Source organism: Penaeus japonicus, unplaced genomic scaffold (genome assembly GCF_977035675.1).
Source record: "Penaeus japonicus unplaced genomic scaffold, GWHDUDI00000001_assembly GWHDUDI00000016, whole genome shotgun sequence".
Classification (NCBI taxonomy): domain Eukaryota; kingdom Metazoa; phylum Arthropoda; class Malacostraca; order Decapoda; family Penaeidae; genus Penaeus; species Penaeus japonicus.
Genome location: NW_028234418.1, coordinates 15,281,659 through 15,293,649, shown reverse-complemented (window position 1 = coordinate 15,293,649; position 11,991 = coordinate 15,281,659). Strand labels below are relative to the sequence as shown.

Here is an 11,991-nt window from a genome sequence, read left to right as displayed (position 1 = left end):
TGCCACATTCTTGTCGGGGTCATAACCCAGGCTCCTTACAGGGAGACAGAGGAAGGTCGAGAGGGACACCCCCCCCCTTCCACAGATACTGATTCAAATCTACCCCTTCCCCAGATGATGAACAGACCTGTCACCCATGTCGTGACATGTTGGAACTTGTAACACCCCTTTCCTCCCACCCTTTCCTCCGCCTCCTTCGTTTCGTTTCTCGGCCTCTTAATGGGGGATTCTAATATTTACATTGACGCAGCCATAAAATTCGAAGGCTGCCATATCAAACCTGGCACTTAAGTAATAAATCTAAGAGTACACGTAGACGTTGCTGACGACCCAAGAAAGTAATGGGCACACAAATATATCTTTATCACAAAAAAATCACTACTGAAACATGAATCACAGTTATGCAAACTTTAGCTCTAAGCACCATTAACTGTTGCTGCAGGCTCAGCAACCAAAACAGTTGCAAGAGTTACATTGAGTAATGTTAATAAGTTCAATCATATCAACCCCCATATTCACAAATTAAAATGGTGTAAAGTCCAAGTCAGTTGCAGTTATATTACATGTGTTTACATTTATATCATTCATTGAATTACACACAATGGATATTACCCTTACAAACTGTGGGATCATATCAGGTGTTTGAACACGACTAGTAAATTCTATCAATGTCAAAAGATCGCACACGGAAATAGGGGCACGACAAATGCTAATGCGTGAACCCCTGATTTGGAATCTGGAGCCTCATAATGTTAGAAACATCACTAACCTCAACAATTGCGAAAATCAAATTAGAAAAAAAATCTCAAATTGTCAGTTGTGACTGCATTTCCAAACATGAAGTAAATATATCTTATTATCCCTATTTCAATTCATTTTGCCATGAAATAAACTATTCATCTAAAAAAGATAACCCTTGTAATCTATAAAACAAAGTATTTGAACTTGAACCTTCTCCCTCCCCTCCGTGGCTAATCCCCCACGTGCAGTACAGGTGACCTCAGCAGTCATACACGAACAGACACAATTCTGTCTCATTCTCAGTCTCTCCCTATTTCTCCTGTTCTTCCGTTTCCCTATCTTCCTCTCTCTAGGTATCGATATCTTACGTCTGTTTCATTGTAAATCAATATGATTTTTTCTCATTTATTATGATTCCTCCAGCAATCCTCCCGTCTTCCTCACCCCTTCTCACTCTGCCCTCCCCCTCTAAAGCTGCCCCCCCCACCCCGTCTCTCTCTCTCTTTCTCTTTTAAAGCCACAGTGTCTCCTTTCGCCTGGTTCAGTCTTCCTCTTTCACTGTCTATGCGTTGTCATTTGAGGGAGAGAGAGGGAGTGTAAACATGTCATATCCGTTTGTATTTATATCTTATGTTTGCTTTCATTGTTATTTTTTCCAATGAATATCCTTGCATAAAAGTGACATAAAAGTTTTTTTTAACCGTAAATATGTTAACCAGTATAATGCAGCCCCTCAGGTATGTAAGTTAAGTGCTTGACTAAGCCCTTTACTCAATAGAAGCTTAGCCAGTTTGGATAGATGCTTGACATCTTACCCTGGCTTTTTGCAGGGCATGTAAACTGTTCTGCAAATAAACTATATCAAATCAATTAAATCTCTCTCTCTCTCTCTCTCTCTCTCTCTCTCTTTCTTTCTTTCTTTCTTTCTTTCTTTTTCTTTCTTTCTCTCTCTCTCTCTCTCTCTCTCTCTCTCTCTCTCTCTCTCTCTCTCTCTCTCTCTCTCTCTCTCTCCCTCCCACTCCCTCTCTATGTCTCCCTCTCCCTCTCTCTTTCTCTCTCTCCCTCTCTCTCTCTCTCTTTCCCTCCCTCCCTCCCCCTCTCTTTCTTTCTTTCTTTCTTTCTCTCTCTCTTTCTATCATTCCCTCTCTTTCTTACCACCCTCTCTCTCTCTCTCTCTCTCTCTCTCTCTCTCTCTCTCTCTCTCTCTCTCTCTCTCTCTCTCTCTCTCTCTCTCTCTCTCTCTCTCTCTCTCTATCTATCTCCCTCTCTCTCTCTTTCCCTCTCTTTTTCTCTCTTTTCCGGTTCTCTCTTTTTTTCTTCTCTCTCTCTCTCTCTTTTCTCTCACTCACTTTCTTTCTCTCTCTCTCTCTCTCTCTCTCTCTCTCTCTCTCTCTCTCTCTCTCTCTCTCTCTCTCTCTCTCTCTCTCTCTCTCTCTCTCCACCCCAAGAAAAGAAAACGTAAACAACCTCTCCTCCATACCCTCCACGCCCTTACCCATCACCAGCAATCCTCCCCTCTTTCTCCCCGCCCGCGGCCAGCCGGCTGCCTCGCGCCCTTACTGACTCACCAACCTCCATCCGTGCTGACCCTCCGTCGATGCGTCCAGACATCTTAAGCCCAACCGCCCCCCTAATGCCCCTCCCCCCTCACCGCTCCAGTAGTGCCGCCAGTGCGCAACAACAACAATGCAGACAAAGCAAAAGCCGCGCAAGAAACCAGCAAGCAGACACAATCCTGCCAAAATGTTGATGAGGAAGGTTATGTCACTGCCCTTTTATGGAGCCGATTCTTCTGAAACAATATACCTCTATATCAACAGTTTGGTAAAAATGAAGAGGATAAAGAAGAACACCACGCAGAAAAGTTTGAAAATATATCTAGTGTAAAAGCTCACATGACAAAAATGAAACAAATATTATGCGTTTCACAGTAGGAGGTAAAAAAATAAATACTGAATTATTTAAAACTCAGATGCTTTCCCCAACAATGTGCAAGTGTTCCTAAACAAAAACAATGACAGAACAGAATAGAATGTCCGTCAGCATGGGCTGTGACTAGATCGCACATCATGAAATAGACCATATAAATGCGTAATCTATACGCCGATATTTTGAATATATTGTAATGCTAGGTAAGGAGAGATGGATCCACCAAATTCCAAATTTTCAAATTTATACATGTGATGCAGGGCGCGGAGAAGGAATATGCATATATGTACGGGAAACTCTCAAGCTAAATATCATATCAGTTACAAGAGTTGACAATACTACTATCTCGGTTACTGTGCAAGGCAACATGCTTCCTTCCTTTATCATTGGCAATGTATATAGGCACTCCCATGCAACTTCTGGGTCTTTTATATATCTTGACTCATAGTGCCAATAAATCTCTCTCTCTTACTCTTACTCTTACTCACACTCACTCACTCACTCACTCACTCACTCACTCACTCACTCACTCACTCACTCACTCTCTCTCTCTCTCTCTTCCCCCTCTCTCTCCTTTCTCTCTCTTCCTCTCACACACACATATTGACTTGCAAAACACTCTTCCGGGTAGATTGAATGGAAGAAAACCCCCTATTTTTCTGCCGCACACACACACACACACATATATGTGTGTGTGTGTGTGCGGCAGAAAAAATAGTGGATTTTCTGCCATTTTATCTACACGGAAGAGTGTTTTGCAAGTCAATATGTGTGTGTGAGGAAGACACACATACACACACACACACACACACACACACATATCTGTGTGTGTGTGTGTGTGTACATATACACATACATATTTATCTGTGTGCGTATGCATGCATGATGTACGCTGAGTAGAGGCAAAAGGAAACACGTGTGGCTCTAGAACAGGTGGAGAATAGGTGGGAAAGCTGGTGGTGAGGGACAGGGCGAAACGGATTGCATATCCAGTTACGATATTTACGAGGGAGAGAGAGAGAGAGTGAGATAGGTGGGGAGGGAGGGAGGGAACTAGGCAGAGGGAGAAGAAAACGGAAGGGGAAAAGGAAAAGGGATGTGAAATGAAAACAATTAGAATATTGATTTACAATGAAACATGACAGATACCGATATCTAGAGATAAAAAGGAGAAACGGAAGAGATAAGGAGAGGCAAAATGAGACTTGCGTGTGTCCATGTATTACTGCTGACGTCACCTGTACTTCAGGGGGGGAGGTGATCCGTGTGTGACTGTGGTCAGCCATGGTGGTTGGGGGGGGGGGGGGGGGGGGGGGGAGAGGAGGAGGGAGGGAGAGGGGAAAAAGAAGAAAGAGGGATAGAGAGATAGGAGAGAGAGGGAGGAAGGGAGGGAAAGAGAAAAGGAGAGAGGATTGGGAGAAGGGGAGGGAGGGAGAGGCAGAGGGAGGAGGAGGGGGAAGGGGACGGAGAGAGGAGAGGGGGGGGAGGGAGAAGGACGGAGAGAGGAGAAAGAGGGAGGGAGAGGGAGGAGGTGGGGGAAGGGGAGGAAGGGAGGGAGGGAAAGGAAGGGGGAGGGAGAAGGACGGAGAGAGGAGAAAGAGAGAGGGAGAGATGAGAGAGAGGGGAAGAATGAGAGAGAGGGGAGGGGGAGGGAGGGGGAGAAAGAAGAGTTGGGTGAGGGAGGGTGAGGGAGAGAGAGGAGGAGGGAGAGGGAGAGGAGGGAGGGTGAGATAGAGAGATAGGAGGGAGAGGGAGAGGAGGGAGGGTGAGGGAGAGAGAGGAAGAGGGAGAGGGAGAGGAGGGAGGGTGAGGGAGAGAGAGGAGGAGGGAGAGGGAGAGGGAGGAAGGGAGGGAGGGAGGGAGAGATGTAGGGGATGATCCATGCGTGACTATAGTTAGCTATGGAGGTTGGGGTAGAGAGAGAGAGAGGGTGAAGGAGAAGGATGGAGAGAGAGGGAGGGAGAGAGAGGAGGAGGGGGAGGGAAAGAGAGGGAGGGGGAGGGAAAGAGAGGGAGGGGGAGGGAGAGAGAGAGGAGGAGAAGGAGAGAGAGAGAGGGGCAGAGGGAGAAGGAGAGACGGGGGCAAAGTGAGAGGGTGGGGAGGAAAACGAAGTGGGAGGGTGAAGGAGGAAGGGATGGAGAAACACAGATGTGAAATGGTTACCTAGTTATCTACATCATCTGTTGATAAAAGGGCTAATAATATTAGTAATTTAGATATGATAAGTTCAAAGAACGACTGAGGGTCATAGTGTTTTAAGTCACGAAAAGTTTTTGTAACCTTTGGTCGCTTTGCTTTCTTTATATTTAACGTCATCGTGATAACAGGGGGAGGGAGACCGAAGGAGAGGGAAGAGGGAAGTGGGAAGGGAAAAGGAGGGAAGGAAGGAAAAAGGAGGGTTAAGAAAGACTGAGTGAGTGAGTGAGTGAGAGACTTGCAATCTCACAGTTGTTTACACAGTAGCCGGAGACGAGGAATAAAGAAACAGATCAACAAGGCTTTCAGTCCAATCAATATAATCCAATGTTCAATCACTGATGACTAGTTTTGACATCATTGACATCAAACACTGCTTTCCCACGGAATGCACCCGATTTCCCTCCTGCCATGCACTCTCGGCGCCCAACACGCTCAGTGTTGGGTGTCATCAGAGGAGAGTTTTTGGAATATGTTAACCTCAGTCACAGGTCCTCTTTACCCCTGCTCTCTCTCTCTCTCTCTCTCTCTCTCTCTCTCTCTCTCTCTCTCTCTCTCTCTCTCTCTCTCTCTCTCTCTCTCTCTCTCTCTCTCTCTCTCTCTCTCTCTTTATCTATCTCTCACTCACCCTCTTTATCTCTCACTCACTCTCTCTAACTCTTACTCTCTCTCTCTCTCTCTCTCTCTCTCTCTCTCTCTCTCTCTCTCTCTCTCTCTCTCTCTCTCTCTCTCTCTCTCTCTCTCTCTCTCTCTCTCTCTCTCTCTCTCTCTCTCTCTCTCACACACATTCTCACTCTCACTCTCAATCTCACTCTCACTCTCTTTATCTATCTCTCACTCACTCTCTTTATCTCTCACTCAGAGGAGAGTTTTTGGAATATGTTAACCTCAGTCACGGGTCCTCTTTACCCCTGCTCTCTCTCTCTCTCTCTCTCTCTCTCTCTCTCTCTCTCTCTCTCTCTCTCTCTCTCTCTCTCTCACCCTCTTTTTCTCTTATCTACTCACTCTAACTCTCTCTTTCTCTCTGTCTCTCTCTTTCCTCCCCCTCTCTCTCTCTCTCTCTCTCTCTCTCTCTCTCTCTCTCTCTCTCTCTCTCTCTCTCTCTCTCTCTCTCTCTCTCTCTCTCTCTCTCTGTCTCTCTCCTTCTCTCTACCAATCTCTCTCTCTTCTTTCTCACTCCTCTCTCTCTCTTCTCTCTCTCTCTCTCTCTCTCTCTCTCTCTCTCTCTCTCTCTCTCTCTCTCTCTCTCTCTCTCTCTCTCTCTCTCTCTCTCTCTCACTCTCTCACTACCTCACTCAATCACTCATTCTCCTTCTCTCTCTCTCTCTTTATCCCCCCCCCCTCTCTCTTTCTACCTCTCCCTCTCTCTATCTATCTCCATCTCTATTTTTATCTATCTATCTCCCTCCTTCCCTCCCTCCACCAAATTCCAAATTTTCAAATTCATACATGTGATGCAGGGCGCAGAGAAGGAATATGCATTTATGTACTGGAAACTCTCAGGCCAAATATCATATCAGTTGCAACAGTTGACAGCACTGCTATCTCGGTTACTGTGCAAGGCAACATGCTTCCTTCCTTTATCATTGGCAATGTATATAGGCACTCCCATGCAACTTCTGAGTCTTTTTAAATACTTTGAGTCATTATGTCAATAAATCAAATTGGAAGTTGGTTTAGATAATTAAGAATAAATCAGAACAAACGGTAAATAAACCCACAAGAAATATAGAAAATACCTCGTCTATATCATATGTAATAATAACAGATCAGACATCATTCTCTATACAGATGTCATCCATGCCATGTTGCTGACCATGAACTTCTCACGATGACACAAAATATATACGAATCAAAGCGACATCCGGTTGCCAAAACTTTTCGTGACTCAAAACATATGACCCTCAGACATTCTGTGAGCTAATCATATTTAAAGAACTAATACTATTAGCCATTTTATCAACAGATGATGTAGATAACTAGGTAACCATTTCACCCCTCTCCCCCTCTCACTTTGCCCTCGTCTCTCCTCCTCCTCCTCCTCTCCCTTCCTCTCCCCTCTCCGTCTCGCCCCTCCCTCGCCACCGGCTTTCCCACCTATTCTCCACCCACATGTTCTAAAGCCACACGTGTCTCGTTTTATTTACGTCCAATCTTCTCATAGGGATGATAGAAAATGCCTCTATATTATTTGTAATAATAACCGATCAGGCATCAGTCTCCATACTAATGTCATAGCATGCCAACTTATCACGATGACGTTTGAAATAAGAAATCAAAGCGACCACCACTTACAAAAACAACTGCTCCCTATGTGACAAGAATCTTCAGACGTCCCCTACTCAATGGATAAATGGCGACATTTCCCATACAAATAATGCCCATCAAAAGCTCAAAAGTAACAGATTCGAGGCCGACATTCAGACACTTTATAAAGTCAAAAAGAAAAATATCAAATCAGTAATTCAATCTGCAAAAACGCATTATATCAAAGAGACTCCTTGTGTGGAGCATTGGAGCAACACCACGCCCCTCGGAGGAGAAGCAGTCCTCACTCCAACACCAGTTCTTCGCAGTTCAAGAATAGAAGCCAGACAGCTATATCAGACATGGTCTTTACGCTACAAGCTCATCGCTTGCCACATTCTTGTCGGGGTCATAACCCAGGCTCCTTACAGGGAGACAGAGGAAGGTCGAGAGGGACCCCCCCCCCCCCCCGCTCCCACAGATTCAGATTCAAATCTACCCCTTCCCCAGATGATGAACAGACCTGTCACCCATGTCGTGACATGTTGTAACTTGTAACGCCTCTTTCCTCCCACCCTTTCCTCCGCCTCCTTCGTTTCGTTTCCCGGCCTCCCTCTTTCTGAACAAAGGCTACTAATGGGGATTCTAATATTTACATTGACGCAGCCATAAAATTCGAAGGCTGCCATATCAAACCTGGCACTTCAGTAATAAATCTAGGAGTACACGTAGACGTTCTTGACGACCCAAGAAAGTAATGGGCACACAAATATATCTTTATCACAGAAAAAAATCACTACTGAAACATGAATCACAGTTATGCAAACTTTAGCTCTAAGCACCATTAACTGTTGCTGCAGGCTCAGCAACCAAAACAGTTGCAAGAGTTACATTGAGTAACGTTAATAAGTTCGATCATATCACCCCCCATATTCACAAATTAAATGGTTTAAAGTCCAAGCCAGTTGAAGTTATATTACATGTGTTTACATTTATATCACACTGTGGGAACACATTAGGTGTTTGAACACAACCAGTAGATTCTATCTATATCAAAAGATCGCACACGGAAATAGGGACACGACAAATGCTAATGCGTGGACCCCTGATCTGGAATCTGGAGCCTCATAATGTTAGAAACATCACTAACCTCAACAATTTCGAAAATCAATTAAGAAAAAAAAATCTCAAATTGTCAATTGTGACTATATTTCTAAACATGAAGTAATTATATTTTAATTATCACTATTTCAATTCATTCTGCCATGAAATAACTATTCATCTAAAAAAGATAACCCTTGTTATCTATAAAACAAAGTATTTGAAATTGAACTCTGATTTATTTTGATTCCTCCACCCCTCCCCCCTCTTCCTCACCCCTTCTCTCTCTTCCTCTTCTAAAGCCACACGTGTCTCCTTTCGCCTCGGTTCAGTCTTCCTCTTTCACTGTCTATGCTGTCATTTGAGGGAGAGAGAGGGAGTGTAAACATGCCATATCCGTTTGTATTTATATCTTGTGTTTGCTTTCATTGTTATTATTTCCAATGAATATCCTTGGCATTTTCATACTCAGAGGGAAGGGAAAAGGGAGGGAAGGGAGGGATAACGAGAGGAGAGGGAGGGAGACAGAGAAAAACAGACAGAAAGACTTGTGTGAATGTGTCCCCATGTGCGTGTACGTGTGTGTGCGCGCGCGCGCGTGACTTATACATATATTTATCCAAGAATGACCATAAATAAAAAAAAATAAAAAATATGAATAACGAAACAGATGAGAAGAGGAAAGAGGAGGATAATGAATACATTCCTCGCATCCTTCCTTTTCACCTCCCACACCTGCTATGGTATCACAAGTGTTTTTTAGACACGCTCTTCATACACTATATGTAGGCCTACAACTCACAGCGTTACACAACACAGAGAGAGAGAGAGAGCGAGAGCGAGCGAGCAAGAGAGATAGAGATACAGAGAGAGAGAGAGAGAGAGAGAGAGAGAGAGAGAGAGAGAGAGAGAGAGAGAGAGAGAGAGAGAGAGAGAGAGAGAGAGAGAGAGAGAGAGAGAGAGAGAGAGAGAGAGAAAGAGAATAGACTAATTCCATGCAGAGGTGGATGACAAAGCATCACGAGATAACTCGTACTAAAACATGTCTGAGCTATTAGCGTGGGTGTCCATACATCACCGAGGTCAGTTACATCATCGTTTACGATAAGAGCCATCCCCTTCTTCCTCCGCGTGCGTTGACATCATCCCTTGCATCATAGTATAGGTTTGCTTGACCTTGAGACTGAGGTGTTTCGCGCGCCCGCGGAAGTGGCACTATTCCAAAGGGAACTTGCGGCGCCCAACACAAAATTGAATGATGCGATTTCGTTCACATGTAGCATAAGCTTCCATTAACATCAACTTTGCACTTGGGTAATTCAAAATGTATATCGCGTTATATCTATTCCATTTATTTCGAGAATTCACATGTAAGAGATGTCCGAAATGCAACATCACTCTTATTCGCATCCCGGTAAGTCGAAGTTCAAGTTCAGACGTCGAGACAGCTAACGGTACTGAAATAGTTGGCCGAGGCGAGCCTCTAGGAAGCTACAATTAGAACAGGCCTCCTAATTTAACCCATGGTTTTCCAATATACAGTGATACTTATATTCTTATCGACGTATTATTAAAGGTACATGCACACCCTAGATCCCTCCCCCCCCTCCTAAAAAAAAAAAAAAAAAAAAAATGTGAGCCTCAGTTAGCAGATTTCGCTTTGGATATCAGGAGTATAGTAACACAATATGAGAGGGTTTTCGTAGGATAAAAAGAAAACGAGATATATTCTCGCAGACTATGCCTCACCGTTGAATATAATAAGATCGATACTAAACCACGACATAGTAGTGTTACCAACCTTATTTTCCCTCAAAACGAAACTATGGTCAGTCTACGTATATAAAAAATCAGCACAAATGAACTTACCAGAACAATCTCAAACCCTCGATCTTCTTTCTGTCAGTACGAAAAGAAGTTTGGCACTTGTTTATGGACACTTACTTCACTTCGCCGCAGCAAAGACGGACTGGCACACCGAGGGCCGGCGAGGGGAGAGGAGGCCGGCGAGCCGTCGGCGGAAGACTGCCAAATGTCTCCAACCGGAAAGGAATTCACTTTCTGAGGATTGTTTTTGCTACCATACCATCAATATTTCAATTTTTGTTTGTTTCCTTCTTTACAACATCCTTCTGTAAATAACAAGAAAATAAAATTTCCCCATGTACATTCACAGAAATAGAAAGAAGAAAAGGTAGGCGTATCTTATAGAACCGCGCTGCCAGACGTTCGTGATTCTTCGGAAGCGGAGGAAGTTGTATATGGTGATCCTTCGATAACATTTCGGATGAAATAAATTACATAGTGTGTATATGACGTGATATGTCACATTGCTTTAAGATAATAACGTGCATCAGTTAAACATTTGGCCAAAGATCTTAATGGGGTCAATAATCAGCAACCTTATTACTTTTTTTACGTCTTTCTCTCCCTCCCCCCTCCCTCCCTCTCTCCTCTCTCTCTCTTTCTTTTACACTTTTTCTCTATCTCTCCCTCTCTTTTACTTTTTTTCTCTCTCTCTTTTACTTTCTCTCTCTCTCTCACTTTCCCTCTCCCTCTCCCTCTCTCTCTCTCTCTTACTTTCTGTCTCTCTTCTCTCTCTCCTCTCTCTCTCTCTCTCTCTGAATATATACAGATATAGATATAGATATCTAGATCTCTCTCTCTGTATATATATATATATATATATATATATATATATATATATATATATATATACATATATATGTGTGTATGTGCATGTATATATATATATACATATACATATATATATACATACATATTCATATGTGGGTGTGGGTGTGTACGCATGTGTATGTGTGTATGTGTGTCTGTGTGTTTGTATATATATTAATATATATTAATATATTTATATATATATATACATACACACACACACACACACACACACACATATATATATATATATATATATATATATATATATATATATATATATATATATATATACATATACATGTGTATATATATATATATACATACACACACACATATTTATGTGTGTGTGTGTGTGTGTGTGCCATCTTGAGGACCAACACAACTTCGCAACTGCATGGGTTTCGTTGCACAATCAGGACGTTTGATCACTTGGGGTGTTAAATCTACACATTTACGGTGAAAGAGAGGTATAGTAAGCGCGTATATTATTTCTATTATTCCTTGTTTTTTTCACTTCTTGCTCATGCATGTCCAATATTCTGATGCTATATATCTTTGCAAGTCGAGGACGACTTGTTTAGTAGGTGACCGAGCGTTGTAAGAATTATATAGAATGCTTATATATGATATCAGATACAAAAATAAATCAAATACAAATAAACTATGAATATAACACCCCTTAACTAGCAAAGCAATCGCCGGGTCAGGTCAACTTTGACTGATGGGTGGTTCGCACATGGTTGCCTTCCCAAGTTCCTAGATCCTAAAAAAGAGCTTAATACCCTCGAAAGTCATGCCTCCTACATTCCAGACTATCTTCCCGCATAACCACCATTGGGGACGGTGGATGCGAATCCCTTCCATATAAGCAGGATGTCTGGAACATACAGACAGACTGGGAATCCACTACGCTACTGTTGACGCCTGATTTCTCCGCCTGTTATACGTATTGTGATAGTGTTTATTACTGTGATCATTGTGCTGTAGTGTATATTATCAATCGTGTACCATAATGCCAGCCTATCTACATTATGAAATAAAAGTGTACATACAAACCTTGCGTCTGGCATCAACTACCTTTGTGGTGGGTTATTAGTT

General features: G+C 43.0%; 1 protein-coding gene across 1 annotated transcript in view; it reads right to left on the bottom strand.

Moving 5' to 3' along the window:
* The window catches only part of LOC122253708 (deoxynucleoside triphosphate triphosphohydrolase SAMHD1), a 31,452-nt gene extending 21,232 nt beyond the window's left edge, over positions 1 to 10,220 (bottom strand). Inside the window, exon 1 of the mRNA XM_086545209.1 lies at positions 10,084 to 10,220. The gene's annotated coding sequence lies outside the window, so the exon portion shown is untranslated. The remainder of the gene's footprint in view (positions 1 to 10,083) is intronic.
* Positions 10,221 to 11,991: the final 1,771 nt, after the last annotated feature.